Here is a 16,920-nt window from a genome sequence, read left to right on the forward strand (position 1 = left end):
AGACCTAGTATTTAGGGGGTTTGGGGATCAGATGTTCACAGTTCCTTTTCCTACATCTCTGTGACCACCCTCATGACTCCCTCTGCCCTCTGCAGGTACCTAGGACTCCTCCACTGAGGCATTAATGTTTTTATACCAGGAGTAATTTTATTTTTAAAAGGGCATGAGACCTTTTCTTCCCCACACTCTGCCCATTGTCCCAGGTGGTTTCATCGACTCTTGATGGCTTCAGTTAATCATTCTTCCCCAAATCAAACCAAATCTCCAGCCCAGGATCATGTCCTGGATCTCAGATCAACACTCAGATGTCTGTTCAACATTAGATTAAGATGGTGGTGGGGAGATGGGTTTTGCTGCTTACCAGTGGTGTAACTTTGAGCAAGGCATATAACTGCCTGGGGCATCAATTTCATCACCTGTCAAAGGTGGAAACAACCCCGCCCAGCCTGCCAGCCTGTGCTAATTGGACGAAAAGTGAGCTGCCCACAAAACACTGCCACCTGGCCCCAGCCTCCCTCTCCAGCATATTATCGGGCCTCTGCTTCCTCTGACCACTACACTCCCTGCACACTGGCTCTCCTTGAGCTCCCTGACTTTGCCAAGTTCTCACCTACCTCCGGGCCTTTGCACATGCTGCTTTTTCTGCCTGAAATACTTTCTCCTCATCTCACCCCCCACCCTGGCTGCTTCTCAGCCTTTCTGACCCCTAATCCATATGTATGCCTTTCTGTATGCCTCTCCATCTTTGTGCTTGATTCTCTCAGTGCATGTGCAGTGATGTCTAATTAGAGTCAATTCTCATTATTCACAGTGGTTATATTCTATAAAGTTGCCATGAACATGGAACTGGCAAATACTGATCCATTGCTCCTAAGTGAAAACCTAAGGTTAGGTTTCTGCAAACCTCTGGTCACATTTTCATCAACAGATCAATACCTAACCTTATTTTATGTGTTTCTGTTTCAAGACCCCTTATTTAATATATATTGTTGATTCATTCACATTGAACTCACAGCCAATACTACTACAACTCATGCCTGAACAAAGCTTATCTAACACACATTTTCTCCGTAAGGCACATCGCAGCCTTTTTGTGCTTGGGAACACTGGACAGCACTTCAGCACTATGTTTGGGGGTGACTGTAAACAGCAAAATCACCAACAGAAAGCACAAAAATGCAAAACAAACAAACAAACAAAAAAAAACATGGCACTAAATAGACCACAAAAAGGACACTTGTTCACAGTTCTGAGAGCTGAAACAAGAAAGCAGAGTGTCATCTTGTTTTGACCTCAGCTGGAAAAACGTGTGTTGAGCGACTCAAATTTTTTGCCACTGTTTGCGTCCATGAATGACCATGAGAAGCGCTGTGACTATTGATTTGGGGGTTACAAATAAATTTTAGCGAGTGGGAGAATTTGCAAATACAGAATCTGCAAATAATGAGGATCCACTGTACTTTCTTCCCATTTCTCTCATTCACTAGCATGTGAGTTCACTGAGGACTGGTTTACCTGTCTTACCGTTTTATCTCTAGCGCCTGGAAAACAGCCTGGCACACAGTAGGCTCTCAATAATAAATCCAGTTTAAATGAACACGAGTCAATCAGTGAAAGTGCTTCGTTGGCAGCAATGACAGCTAGTGTTTATGGAGCAGGCACCACGAGCTGCCCTGTGCTAAGTGCTTTTTCTATGTTTCCTCTGTCAACAAGGGAGACGGCAGATTATTGTACTTTTGCCATGGGCTCTGGAATCAGACTGCCTGGGTTCAAACACAGGACCTGCCTTTTATTAGTTATTTAACCCTGAGCAAGTTCCTTGACCTCTCTGAGCCCCAGCTTCCTTCACTATCAAATGGGGTAGTTATAGTAGTACCTTGTGGGTTACGGTGATGAGTTGATGGGGCCATGCGAAGAAAGCATTTAGCACTGTGCCAGGCACAGGCAGGTCCGTAGTAAACATTACCTCTTATGGGCAATAATTCCCATGGCAACTCTAAGAGTTTTATATGATGCTATCATACCCATTTTGCAGATGAAGGAACTGAGGCTAGGAGTGGTTCCATGAGTTTTCAAGGGTCACACAGCCCAGGAAGGGCTGGCTCTGGGAACTCCAAGCCTATGCTCATAACCGCTTTGGTGTAAATGTAGCATTTACTAATATGATGAGGGCTGCTCCAGGAGGCCCCCTGAACTTCTGTAGGATCTGGGTAAAAAGAAACCCGCCTCTCTCAAGAGTCTTTTCTCATATTCTACATCTGTGTCTTTCTGTTCCCTGCCCACTTTCGAGTTCAACCCTTTCAGAACCAGCCCTATTGGGAGGGAAGATGTTGGTTTGTTATCTTGGGTTTGACAGCTCAAAGGTGGAAATATTTCCTGCTTAAAAGGCATGTTGAAGAAGGAGGAGGAGGAGAAGAATCAGTATTCTGGGCTGCAACAACCGTCCTCCTTTTTCTCCAACCCTTTAAATCAAGGATCCTCACACTTGGCTGCTAGCTGGGAATCTCCTGGGAAGCTTTGAAATGTCCGGATGCCCAGGCCCCAACCCAGACCTCCTACATCTGAGTCTCGGAGGCGGGTGGGGTGGGAGAGAAACGGGGCATCAGTATTTTTTAATGCTCCCCAAGCGATTCCAATGGGCAGGCAAGTTGGAGAAATGGTGCTTTGGATATTAGCACTCAGCTCCAAAGCTGAAGTCGCTCTGGGTAGCAGTAACTCTTTTCTCCTCCTAGGACTGGCTGTTCGGGGATTCGGGCAGGCTCTCCAGAGGAACCAGCTAGTGGAGGATGTTTGCGTGCGAGCGACCTGGCGTCCAGCTCTGCCCCTAGGCCCAGCTTGGCGACTGCGGGTCTCCAGGTCCCCACAGGCAACGACACGTGCGGCCGCTCCGACCTGTCTGGTCGTCCGCGGAGACCGCCGGCAGGGCTCGGCGGCCGCCACGCTGCTCACGCCTCACCACAGAGGTTCGCGGGAAACGCCCGGGGCTCAGGAATCCTACCTTGGCTGTCGGCGCTGCCCTCCGGTTCCCGCAATCCTGAGACTCCGGTTCGATCTGTCGCCGGGCTCGGCGGTCGCTTTCGTCTGCGCCTGAGAGGCGCCCACTAGAGCGCAGGCGCCACCTAGTGGGCTCGGGGCGCCGGCTGGGAGGTGCGAGCGCAATCAGTCCCGGGCGGAAATGCAGCCCGGGCTTCCCAATTGGGCGGTTTTCCTACACGCTGCGCGCGCCGGGCGCAAATCCCGGCTGGGTGGGATCACCTTCACTCCTTAGAGGGCACTGGGAGCAGAACTTGCTGAACTTTCTTTTGGGGGCACGGAGGGGCAGCCAGGCCCTGGCTGCTGGCCTGGAACGCATAGTGGGATTTTCCTGGCGGGACTCAGGGATCTTGCCTTTCATCCAAAAGCTTTCAGTACACCCCAATGTGGCAGAGCCTCTGTTTTAAATGTACTGCGAGCATCAGAAGATGCAAAGGACTGGGTTTCTCTCAAGCCCAGGGAGGCATTTTCCCTACTAGCAACCCTAACTTTTTTGCCCCGCCTCACACCCTGCACCTCCCCACCCCCTTGCCCTCCTACTCTGTTCCCTCCTGTCTCTTTAGCTGAACTTTATTAAACACCCAGCCTTTGTCACACCCAGAGACACAGGTCCCTAAGGGGCTGGCAACCCAAGTTATGTTTCTGACCCGGGTGACACTGACCTTTCTTTGGTTGAGGCCGTCCTTGGCACTACAGGACATTTACTTCCCTCACTCCCTGGCGCTAAATGCCAGTAGACACCTCATAGTCATTGTGACAACCAAAACCACCCCTCCATATTTCCAGTTGTCCCCTGGGTTGGAGGAGGACTGCCCTAGGCTGAGAACCTATTAGCTGATTATTAAGGTCAGGAAAATGGTGGCTTATTGAAAGTGTGTACATTTCATTTATTTCTTCCTTCAACAAATGTTAACTGAGCACTTACTATGTACCACTTTCCTACGAACAAGGGATACTACAAAGGACAAAACAGCTCAAAATTTCTGCCCTTGTTGAATTCACATTTATGTAACGAATTAACCTTTAGCACACACACAAAGGCAATGCAGTTTAATTGAGCTCTTCTCAGGATAAGTACAGGATTTATTTTTTTTTAAATACATCAATTTATATAGTGTCCCGGTGATGGAGACAAGTTTGGCAAAAACTTCTTTTAAGGCAATTTATCTCTGTGGTGATTTGGGGGGATAAGTTCACCAGTGGAAATATTAGACACACTCTGACAGTGAGACCTGAGCCAGTCCCCCCTCCCCCCATCTTCGTGTGCCTATTTAAAATTTGGTCTCTCTGTACTGGTGTCATCTGGTCAAAGTGACCATCAAGGGTAGAGGGGGAGGGGGAGGGAGTATTACCTATGAGCAATACCTGGAGGGGCAAGGGGTTCGCGCGTGCGTGTGTGTGTGTGTGTGTGTGTGTGTGTGTGTGTGTGTGTGTCACTGACGGGGGCCACCCCCAGCCTACTTAGGACTTGCTCGTGCCCTGGTGAAGGTGAATCAGTCAGAGAAGTGCTGACAGGTACACTTCCCATTCTGTCACTTTAAAGTGTCTCTGAGTCACTTGCAGTCCTTGCAAGAGCTCCCTCCTCCGCCCCTACACACCACCCCACTTTGGCCCAAAGCTTGCCCCAGCAAAAACCTAGATTATAACCTCTGCAAGACTGATGCCAGGCATCACCTGATGAGGTTAAAGGTTTCCTAAGGACTTTAAGAAGAACTCTCCCCTGAGTTCTTTTAGCATTTTGTTCATTCCACTCATCACAGTGCTTTGCAAACTGTGGTTATCAACAGGTCTGTTTTCTGCATAGGTTCTCCATAGGTGATCTCCTTGAGGGTCTACGCCATGTTGGATAGGTAAAAGTAGTGTCAATAATAATAATAATAATCTGTAATGTATTAGGCACTAAGAATTTTAGATTGACTAGTTGAATCCTCACAATAATCCTATGAAGTCATCACTATTATTTTACCCATTTTATTGATGAAGAAACTGAGACTCATAATGCTTAAGTAATTTGCCTTGGGTGGGAGAATCAGCAAGCGGTGTGGCCAGGACCTGAATTTGGATTGCCTGCCTGCAGAACCTTTGCCTCTGAGCACTCCACTGCTGTTGATGGAGCACCTGGATAACCGTGCTGGGCACTGTGTTTTAGACACGGGACAGCAGGAACAAGGGCTTCTCATGTTTATCCCTCTGTGCTCTTGTCCTGTCCACTCTTTCCTTCAAAGGGAGAATTTTGTGTGCTGCATTTTGTTTTTTAATAAATTCATAATGTTATGAGATGTAACCTATTTTTAGTAGGTGAGGGCTTGTTTATCTTCTAGAAGCTTGCTCCGTTAAAGAGGGTGAGGGAAATTCCCTGGCCGTCCAGTGGTTAAGTCTTGGTGCTTTCACTGCTGTGGCCAGGGTTCGATCCCTGGTCGGGGAACTAAGATCCCTCAAGCCACGTGGCTCGGCCAAAAAAAAAAGAAAGAGGATGAGAATCCTCTATTTTCCAAAGTGGATGGAGCTGGAAATGGGTCACCGGGGGCATGGGCAGGATGTCAGGATCCTGGCAGAAGGAGGGGTAGAGAAGGAAGGAGGCTGGGATGCCAGAGACCAACAACAAAGGGGCAGGTGCCTATCCCAGGAAGGTCACTTGGTCTTGCGAGGCTGGCCCTTGGACTAAATGGAAACTTGGCTTTTGGGGTCATATATGCTTACGGCAGAAGTAAGTTTGGTCACTTTTTGGTCATGATACCCTGCCAGATATTATGAGGTGTATTAGCAGGATGACATGTATGCTGTTTCATTGACTCTTCCCAAAAGTCCAGGAAACTGAGAGTCAGAGAGGTTAAACAACTTGCTCAAGGCCACACATGTGTACACTGTAGAGTTAGTATTCAATCTCAGGTTCTTCTCAGGCTGAATCTGGGGCTTCTAACCATGACCATTAGCTGCCTTTCCATAAACAAATGATGAATTGAACTGAGCTCCTCAGGAGGGATTTGCAGTTCTTGGTTTTGGCCAGGTTGTCCTTTCCTCCTCTACCAGCTAATATTCTGCTTATCCTTCTGAGTCCAGCTAGAGGAATCCCTTCCCTATCCCCTTTTCCCAGTGTGACCTTTTTCCTGTATTAAAGCACTTACTGCATTCTGCCTCATGGTTTAATTCCCTGCAAAGATGTTGCCTTCCCCAACAGATTCTATGCCCTTGAGAACAGGATCCACGTGGATTGTGCTAGATGGTTTGTTTACCTCTCCACATCTGCTCTCCTTTTCCACCCTGCTCCACATCCTGGGAGGCAAGACCGAAGGCTTCTATGCCCACTGGCCTCAAGTTGGGTTTGGCCAACGGGAGCCCTGGGAGGGATTGGAGGGAGGGAGGAAAATGAGGTTGGGGTGCTTACGGCCCCAACTCCCTTCCTGCAAGGTGCCTTGGGCCAGCCGCTCTTCTGCGCTACAGTCATAGCTGTAAGGTGACCCTCTGCACACAGCCCGCTCTGCTTCCACATCCAGGTCTCCTGAATTGCAATTCACTAAGGTTCTGGAAACCGCACAACACCCCACATGGAACCTTGTAGCATGCGGCTCAGTAAACAGCTGTTAAGCTAAATTAGGGGCAGGTGTGTTTGTTTGTTTGTTTGTTCAAATGAAAAGCAGGAGAGAAAGGATCTTAAATGATCTTGAGAACTAGGACCAGATGGCAAATAAGCTCCTAGGCTCCTGGCAAACAGTATTTATTTATTTATTTGTTTGGATGATCTTAATATTTTTTTCCTTAACTTAATATACAGCAAATTTGACTTTAAAATTTTTCAGGTACAATCCTATGAATTTCAGCACATGTTTAGGTTTGTGTAACTACCACCACAATTAGGACACAGAACACCAAAAACTCTCAAGCCATCACTTTGTAGTAACACCACTGATCTGTTCTCCATCCTTATATTTTTGTCTTTTTGAGAATGTCATATAAATGAAATCAAACAGTAGGTAACCTTTAGGCTTCTTTCACTCATGAACATCTTTGAAATTACGTTACGTGTAACAACAGTTTTTCCTTTTTATTGCTAGGTAATATTGTGCTGTATGAAAGTACCACAGTTTATTTATCCATTCACATTTGGGTTGTTTCTAGTTACTGATTATTAACAGAGCTGCTCTAAATATTTGTGTACAGGTTTTTGTGTGAATGTAGGTTTTCATTTCCCTTGGGTAATGTTATGGACTGGATGCGTTGTCCCCCCCAGATTCATATGTTGACGCCCCAATCCCCAGTGTGACTGCATTTGGAGATAGGGCTTTTATGGAGGTAATTAGGTTAGATGAGGTCATAAGGATGGGGCCCTAATCTCACTGAACTAGTGTCCTTATAAGAGAAAGGGACACCAGAGTTCTCTCTCTTTGTGAGCACAGGGGAAGGACCATGTAGAGATGCATCAAGAAGGTGGCCATCTGTGAACCAGGAAAAGAGCTCTCACCAGAAACCAAATTTTCCAACACCTTGGTTATGGACTTCTAGCTCCAGACCTATGACAAAATATCTATTGTTTAAGCTTCTGAGTTTGTGGCATTTTGTTATGGCAGCCTGAGTAGACTGATACAGGTAAATATTCTATGGTAAGTGTATGTTTAACCTTATGAGAAACTGCCAGGCGGTCTTCCAGAGTGGCTTTACCATTTTGCATTCCCACCAGCAGCATATGAGAGTTCCGGTTGCTCTGAAGCTTTGCCCACCTATGGTATTATCATTAGTTTTTATTTGTGTTTTTTATGTTGATACTTTCTGCGTGCTATGTCTTGTAGGTGGTAAAAGTCAAGGAAGCATTTTATTTTATTTTTATTTTTAAAATTTTTTAATTTATTTTACTTATTTGTTTTTGGCTGCATTGGCTCTCTGTTGCTGTGTGCAGCCTTTCTCTGGTTGTGGCGAGCGGGGACTGCTCTTTGTTGAGGTGTGTGGGCTTCTCATTGCGGTGGCTCCTCTTGTTGTGGAGCATGGGCTCTAGAGCGCAGACTCAGTAGTTGTGGCGCACAGGCTTAGTTGCTCCACCGCATGTGGGATCCTCCCCGACCAGGGCTCGAACCCATGTCGCCTGCATTGGCAGGTGGATTCTTAACCACTGCGCCACCAGGGAAGTCCCAACGAAGCATTTTAAAGCTGAAAATATTTTGAAAGTATCCTACTGTGGTCCCATCCATCACTGGGTGGTCCATTTCTCTTTCCTTGTCTTTCCACTGCCTCATTCTATTTCTAGGGCAATGTCCCCTAGGTAGAGCCAGCTAGTGATCCAGCAAATTAGAGTCTTCATCAGAGGTGAACCCATCTCTGAGAAAGTTGAGGAAGAGGTTACATGTGGGTAGGTCTGGCTTTACAGGCCTTATGCTTCATTTAAACTTCTGTTGTCACCATCTTGAAATTCTTAATGATTTTTGAACAAGGGCTCACATTTTAATTTCACACGGGCCCTTCAATTATGTAACCAGTCCTGGGTGTGAGTGTCACAGGCAAGACGAGGTTGCTCAGAAGGTTCACTCAGAAAAGGGCCCTCATCTGTCACCAACCACACCTCTAAACGAACCCAAGCCCAACCTGGGGTTTTTTCCTGTCTCCTTGGTGCTCCTGATGCCTGTCTTTTGTGCTGACTTGGGATAAGCATGATTAATTTGGAGGCTTCACAAGAGACTTGTTGGCTTAGGATCCCAGTATCCAAACGAGGATTTGCCTTAATCAGGACTTCTTAACTGGAAGGCAAATGGAACCTCCCTCTTCCACCCTGACACCCCCAAAATGTACTTTGGCGTTTATATGGGAGAGGTAAATCGACAGCATTATAATGTCCTCCTAATTGTCACTCTGCCAGCCCGTTGGCAAGAAGGTCATTCTAAGAAAGGTGATTTACAGGGGAGTCTTACCACATTCCTGTGGATCACTGAATGCCTAAGTCCAGGAAGATGAATGGTGTTAACCAGAGGCAGTGGGGGTGGCAGCAGGAGGGGACAAGGCATGGGAAGGTCACAGGGTGTGGGACTGTTTGATTGTGAGGAATAAACGAGAGGACGTGTGTAAAACATCCGAGGCTGGCATGTACCCACCCCTCCGGAAGTGAATGGAGTTGGTGTCACCTTTGACTGCTGTGTGCATACTCGGGGAAGAATACAGCCTGTACTTCTCTGAAAAGGTACTACATGGACCTGCTTGATCCTCTTTGCAGCTTCCTGGGAGCTGCGCCAGAACCATCGGGCCCCTTTTGGAGTTAGAAAAAAGAAAGCGAGGTGATCAGAAAATAAAAGAGGAGTCAAATATAAAGCTTTGAAAACGTTTACCCATGTGTCCCAGATTAAAAGAGCAATGACGGGGCTTCCCTGGTGACACAGTGGTTAAGAATCCGCCTGCCAATGAAGGGGACACGGATTTGAGCCCTGGTCCGGGAAGATCCCACATGCCGTGGAGCAGCTAAGCCCATGCGCCACAACTACTGAACCTGTGCTCTAGAGCCCACAAGCCACAACTACTGAAGCCCGCACACCTACAGCCCATGCTACACAACAAGAGAAACCACCACGATAAGAAGCCTGCGCACAGCAATGCAGAGTAGCCCCTGATCACCACAACTAGAGAAAGCCTGCGTGCAACAACGAAGACCCAACGCAGTCAAAAATAAATAAATAAAAATTAATTAATTATTTTTTTTAAAAAAAGAGCAATGACAGGCCTACCAAACTGATGACACCTATGATGGTTTATGAAGATGGCCCGGTGGGGTCTTTAAAAGAGATAAGATGAACGTAGTGATAGAGTGGAATCTGGATGACCTGGGTTCTGATCCCAGCCCTGCTATTTCCAGGCTGTTAGACCTTAAATTATTCAACCTCTCTGTGCCTCAGTGTCTCCATCTGTTAAATGTGGATTAAATAACACAACCTGCCTCTTAGAGTTGTTGTGAGGATGGAAGAAGATGATGAATGTAAACTGTACTTGGTACCAAGTAGCACTTGGTACCTGCTAATTTATTTATTTATTTATCTATTTATTTCTTTTTCCTTCTAGTTTTATTGAGATATAATTGATATATAACACTGTATAAGTTCAAGGTGTACAGCATAATATTTTGGATTTTACACATCATGAAATGATTATCACAATAAGTTTAATGAACATCCATCATCTGTTAAAGATACAACATTAAAGAAACAAAAATGTGTGTGTGTATGTGTGTGATGAGAACTCTTAGGATTCACTCTGTTAACAACTTTCATATATAACATACAGCAGTGTTAATGCTTTTCATTACTTACATGTTTGGGTAAACCCTGGAGTCCACGATCTTAGCCCCATTCCTCAACCCCGGGTGGAGGTGGCATTCTAGGGTAGGGGATGGACTCCAAGCGGGGGGGTCTGTGAGTCCCAGAACTGGATATGACCCTGGTTCACGGAGGAAGGGCACAGCTAGTTGCTTAGTAACAGGGCTTTTTTTGCAGCGAAGAGAGGGCTGGTGTTTACAGGTAACTAGGTGGGGGGTTGTAATTTGTAAAGAACAAGTTACCTGTTAAACAAAAGGGAATTCTTCTGATGGAATGAATAGGGCTTGGTGCTAGCAGGAAGAGCCCCCTTCCAGACCCTGCCCATCCCACAGATGGGGCGGGGGGCGGGGGGTGTCATTACGCAGACTGAACTGGTGTCTTCCTGTGATCATAGAAACGGAACCCGTTCTCTTTCAGCTGTGCTCTGAGGAAGGGCTATTTAACTCTGGCACCTGAGGATCAGCCACACAGAGCGTCCTCACCTCGGGGCATCCCAGGGCACTCACCCTCTGCGTACAACTGAGATGGGATGCCATGCCAGCAAGAGCACCAAGGTGGAGGGGGCGTCCCAGAAACCTGCAGAACAGCCCGAGGGAAAGGAACCAAATCTGCGGGCTGGCACAGAGGCAGCAGATGGCAAAGACGCCTCCTTGAAGGATGGTGCCCCCGAGCAGAAGAACTGAGATGCTTCTCTCTGGATTCGGACCCTCACCTCATCCGTGGAACTGCCTTTGACCAATGAAACTCGGGACAAACCCCATCCTGAGAAGCTCCAAAGAGAGGAGGAGAGAGAAATCCCCGCCTTTGGGATTCAGGCTTCAGAAATTACCTTCATCGGGCTTTGCTCTGGAGCTGAGAGGGAGATGCGGCCACGGGGAGTCCTATTTCCCCAGCTCTCCGATAGAGAGGACGAAAGAAGTCTTCGCACATCCTGGGACTTTCCCTGAGCTTCTGGAAACGGGGGAGCCCCATAGCAGACTGCTCTGGCTCTGGTGAATCTCTGTTGCTGAGCTGTGACTGTCTAGTGACCCTACCCCCTTCCATATGCCTCACTTTTCTGAACTCTGAAAGCTCTGTGGTCATAGCATCGATGGGGATGTGTGGTACTCGGTTTCTTTCTTTCCTTCTTTCTTTCTTTTTTTTTTTTTTTTTGGTTTGTTTTTTTCTCTCTTTTTTCTAATAGCTGGCTGAATAGCCAGTGCCCATCACAGGAAAGTTTTGGGTTTGGCTCACTCCACACTGTTTGTACGAATACTTTAATATTTAACTTGGAGAATTGTTAATGAATTATGGGAACAGTCAGGATCAGACTGTGATCATGGCAATGGGAGACAACAAGGCCTTGATCATCCAGTGAGTAGAACACTGAGTGCTGGTGGGAAGGAAGGAGGAGGGATTCATGTTCTTGGTTTTTTAATCCCCAGAAAAATGTCCCTCTGCTGATGTTCCTGTGTCTCCTCACATCAAGAGTCTGTCAATCTGAACCCTCTAGCGTCTGAGCTATCTGTATCCAGCCTTTGGAAATATTTTGCTGTTGACTGACATGTCTGTCAGCTTCTCATTTTCCCCCCTTGCATGTGTTTTGTTTTTAATTCGACCCCAAAGCATTTTAATTTGAAATCAAATGGATATGTTTGCAAATAAATGATGACATAACACGTTTGAAAGACCGGACTGGGGAACCGGGATTAGAGGATCAGCAGGGAAGTGTGGGTGTGATTCTGTAGAACGCAAGTGAGCAAAGGGGCTTTGGAGACAGCACGTTACTGGAAATGACCCTTCTTTTGGGCCATCAAAACCTCAGAAACTGAAGAGGATTCTTCTGAGAATCTGGCAACTGGGGTAAAGAGCAGGAAAGAAGGAAGGACAAGACGAAGAGCAATTCGGCCTGCAAATTGACTGCAGAGCGTTCCTTTTGCTTCAGCGGAGCCTGACGTCTTTTAGGGAGGGAGCAAGAGAGATGGGGCCTCCTCAGCTGGCCCGAAGCCCTGCTTTTTCCCCGGGGGTAGGAAACTTGCAGTGGGCCAGGAAACAGGCCTGGGCTTGCAGCTGGGGATCAGGAAGTTTGGGGCCTCTTTCTACAGCTTTCTGGGCATAGGCCAAGCTCTGGTAACTGCTTTCAATTTTTTTTTTTTTTAATACAATTCTGTTTTTCTCCCTCCTCCCACCTAATGGAAATTCACCCTGCAAAATAGGACAGTGTCTGGTAAGAAGCTGCTCACAATATACACCCTCAGGACTCCTGGAAAAAGTTCTCGGCTGGTGGTGAGGTTTTGAGGCAGGGTGGTGCTTATTTCACCAGCTGGTGAGGGGCGAAACTCACTCAGCTTCTTAGCAAATCAAGTGAAGGAGACTCCAGGTCCTTAGAAGTTCAGAAAACAGGGTGGTTTGTTTTGCTTCCTTCTGGGATGGTGTAAAATGCTTGTTTAATTAAATTCAAGATCCCTGAGGGTTTTAAAAACTGGATTCTTCATCCACCTCCAGCTGTGGCAGGCACACTGCAATTTGCCAAGAAGTTAATCTGTAACAGGAAATAGGACCCAGTTTCTTTGTAAGGACATTCCAATTGTGCCATTGGGGCCCAGTATCACTCATCTGTCTCCCTCTGCGGCTCAAGTGCCTGGTGAAAGTGGCCAGAATTATGTTTACTCAAATGAGCTTTAAACTCTTTAAAGACAGGTCTGCATAGACTTGGCCCATAACTTGAAAGCCATTGCTCTGGCCCACCTCCAAAACTACTGGAAGAGGAGGAGTTTGTTTACTAGTCACCTTTCTATCCATCTATCCCTCCATCTATTCATCCATCCATCCATCCATCCATTCAAACTGCCATCCAACCAGTCCATTCAATCCATCTATCTGTCATCTGTCTGTTTGTCTATCCATTTACCTACATACTTACCTTCCTACCTACCTAGGCATTCAGCTCTTCCCTTGGATTTTTCAGTTATATGAGGCAATAAACTTCCCATTTCAAACCAAATTCATTCATTAAGCAAATATTTATTGAGTTTCTACTCTTCTCTATCACTCAATCATTTATTCCTTGCTTTATCCATCCATTAATCCAGCAGTTACTGGAAGACTACTCTGTGCCAAACTCCCTATTGGTAATGAAATGTTGAAGTGTGCCTCATGGGAGCCCAGCCTGGAGCAGGGTGGTTCAGAGAGATCTTTCCAGCCTAGGTGAGACCCATGTGGAGCCTTAAGAGTAAGTAGGAATTGGCTAGAGAAAGAGGATGAGTGTTTCAGGAGAAGGGGAATGTATGAGCCGAGATTGGAGGCTACATCAGGCATGATGTGCAGTGTTGTGGGAGCCTGAAGGGCACATCACACAGTGACAGGGAGGTGAGGCTTAATAACTAAAAGGATCAGATCACGAAGGGCCTTATGCTTCATACTTAGAGGCTGAGACTTCATCCTAATGGTGATGAGGAGTCCACTGAAGGACTTTACATAGAGGAATAATGCCAGGATGTCAGTTGCTTTTGACTGCTTTGTATCTCGCCTTCGGGTAACAAGTCCCATCTTTTCCCTTTGGGGAACCCTTTTCTTACCCACTCTCAGTTTACATGACTTGCTGATCCCATTCTCGGGCTCAAGGCTGAGCGCTGTATGTGCCTGGTCGAATTGGCTAATTCAAGGAAGGGCATCTGACCCAAACCAGTCTTCCTGGAGACTTCTGTTGACACAACGAGGAAAGAAGTATTCACTTTCTTTTGGAGTTAATAAAATTGCAGGATTTTAGCTTGGAGCCTCTTAATGGCAATCTTCCCACCACTGGGGAGGGTCTGCTTGAGAATGAAGCCACAGCAGATAGTGGAGCTGAGAGGAGAGACAATATTCCCAATGAACTTGTTTGCGCAACTGGATCCAGCCATGCCAGAAGCTGTTACCACCCCGAGAAGATTTACACAAGCCAATAAATACTCAGTTTTTTTTTTTTTTTTCTGAGAGTGGTTTAAACTTGTTTCCATCATTTTCAAAGAGTTATGAGTAAATCAGACCAACTCAGATTTATACTTTAGGTAGAGTAACTTGGTAGCTCGTTGAAGAATGGAGTTGAGAGGGATAAGGCTAGAAGTAGAAACACCAATTAGGAGACAATTGCCTGACCTAGGAAAAATATATCAGGTAGCTATTACTATTAATACCTATTTTGCAACCAGCCACAAAATCTCAGTGGCACACAAGCATAAGCTTTTTCTTTGAACTCATGTGTCTATGAGTCACTGTGATTCAGGTGATCAAGGCTACCTGAGGAGTGTTCACATGACAAATAGCAGGAGCACAAGAGGCTGAGTCCAACTGCACAGCCACGGTCATGTCCTCTATTATTCCATTGCCCACAGCAAGTCACGTGGCCAAAATCAACATCAACAAGGGAGGGAAGTGCCCTTCTCTCATGGAGGGTGAGGGAGTGAATATTTGCTAAACAATAATCTACTCTGACACAAAAAGGAGAGTGAAGAGGACAAATTCAAGCAATATTTAGGGGATAGAATCAACCAGTTTTGGTGGTTGATTTTACATAGGGGTGGAAGGAGAGAGAGAAGTCAAGGTTTCTGCTTGGGTGATGGGGCCGTTGATGGTGCCACCATGTAAGAAAGGGATTCTGGGGGGAGGGCCATGTTTAGGGGGAAGATCAGGAGTTGAGTTTTGGAAGGGTTGAGTTTGAGATGCTAACAGGACAAAATAAAAATAATTCTAAGCTTGGAGATGGATGTTATCTAGACTTATTGTGGTGATCATTTTGCAATATACACAAATACTGAATCATTATGTTGTACACCTGAAAGTAATATAAAGTTATATGTCAATTATACCTCAATAAAAAATAATAATAGCAAACAATTATATCACACTTACTGGGTCCAGGCATTGTTCTAAATGCTTTATATATAGGACTCATTTAATCCTTTCAACCACTCCATCTTCTTTTTGCAGATTAAAACACAGAGGAGTTAAGTAATTTACCCCAGTTCTTTCAGCTCTCAGAGACAGAGCTGGAACATGTACTAGGCAGTTTGGCTCCAGAGGGTGAGACTTGGGGAACTCATTTGGGAGTTGTGGGGATCCTCTTGGACCCCCCAGAGTTGGTATAAAGATTATTTTAAAGTGAAAACATTTCAGCACAGAAGATGCAGAAACAAATCTTTTACAAATTTCCCTTAGCTGCCTGAAATTACGAAATACAGCTGCCTTTAAACCCCCTCTGAGAGAGTTTCCTGCGAATTTAGCTGCCAACAAGACAGAGTGTCCATTCTCATTAGCATCAAAAAGCCCAATAGAACCTTCCATACTCTCCCATTGAAGCCCTAAAAATCCCCCTTTTGTTAAATTGGTATGTATACACCTTTCCTTGGGGCTCTTCCAAGAGTTTTCCATTACTGGGAGCTCCCACAGGCTTGTGTGAAAATAAATCCTGTCTTTTCTCTTGTTAATCTTTTTTTTCTCAGTTAAATTATCAGGCCCCCAAAGAGAGCTAGAAGAGGAAAAGTTTTCTTCCCAACACCTTTGGCAATAAGGATGGGAAGGTTGGGATTCCCCACTCTCTGGAGACTCCAACTAAGATCCCAGGACCTCTGACAATGCCAGCAAAGGTAAACTTTATTTTACCAGTCAGAATCTTGGATCTCTGCCAGGGTCCGGACGAGCAAGGACAGGAAGAGTCTTTCCTTGCATTTTTCAAACAAGATTTTCCAAATTTTAGATTTACAGAAGAAAACTTTTGTTTAAAACCAGTTCTTTGGATACTGGGACTCCTGTAATAGGTAGCTATTGTGTCTGTCTCTTGGGCTACTGTTTTGTGTTGTGATGTCTAGAAGTGTTTGTTTCCTGAGAACTTGGCTTTGGACATTGAAAAGAGCATTCTCTCTGGTTTTCCACCTGCTGGGGGGTGTGATCTGCTGCCAACCATTAGGTGGCAGGCCCTGAGAATCTGTAGTCAGCTGGGCAGAAATGTGGGTAGCCTGGGTACCCCCTCTGCAGCTGGTGTAGTACTTACCATTACCAGCTCTCAGGGGATTCATCTAAGTCTAAATTCTAAAGGGCCGCATCCCATAAGGACCCTTGTCTCTTTCTCCACTGCCTTTGTTCATCGCCTATGGCAATGGAGAGCCTTCCTTCCTTCCTCCTGGCTACCTCTGAGTATGAGGGTTGTGTCTTCTGTGCCCTCTTTGAGGATGAGTTTTGCCCCCATAGTTGAGCCATAAAAATGCTTATGGTTTGAGTCACAGTTGAAATGAGTATACTTTCTGAAGCCGGATTATAATCTAGCATCTTTGTTTGGAAGATACCTCTTGGGCTAGAAATTCTCCTTCCGGTTTTGGTTTTGAGGCCTCTCTGTTGTTTGTTCTGAGGCCTCTCTATTCTCCCTACTTGATTCTGTTCCTCTCATGGGAACTTTTCAGTAGATTGAACTCCTCTCTTCTTAAACCCTCACTGACTGTATGCTCTGTAACCATGGCACTAACTCTGTCTGCTTCCTTTCTTGTTGGCTTGACTTTTCTAAGGATAATTTAGAACTTCAGTGGTGACTTTGAGAAAAGTTAAATCTTCCAAGCTGGATTTTCTAAGATTTTTTGCTTTCTACTTCAGCCCT

General features: G+C 45.9%; 1 protein-coding gene across 2 annotated transcripts in view; it reads right to left on the minus strand.

The window, feature by feature from the left end:
* Positions 1-3,076, minus strand: part of CHD9 (chromodomain helicase DNA binding protein 9) — a 247,063-nt gene extending 243,987 nt beyond the window's left edge. For both annotated transcript variants that reach the window (XM_082607931.1, XM_082607928.1), the window contains exon 1: positions 2,999-3,076. The gene's annotated coding sequence lies outside the window, so the exon portion shown is untranslated. The remainder of the gene's footprint in view (positions 1-2,998) is intronic.
* Between the last annotated feature and the right edge of the window lie 13,844 nt (positions 3,077-16,920).

This window comes from Mesoplodon mirus (genome assembly GCF_964341445.2).
Source record: "Mesoplodon mirus genome assembly, chromosome: 19".
Classification (NCBI taxonomy): Eukaryota; Metazoa; Chordata; class Mammalia; order Artiodactyla; family Ziphiidae; genus Mesoplodon; species Mesoplodon mirus.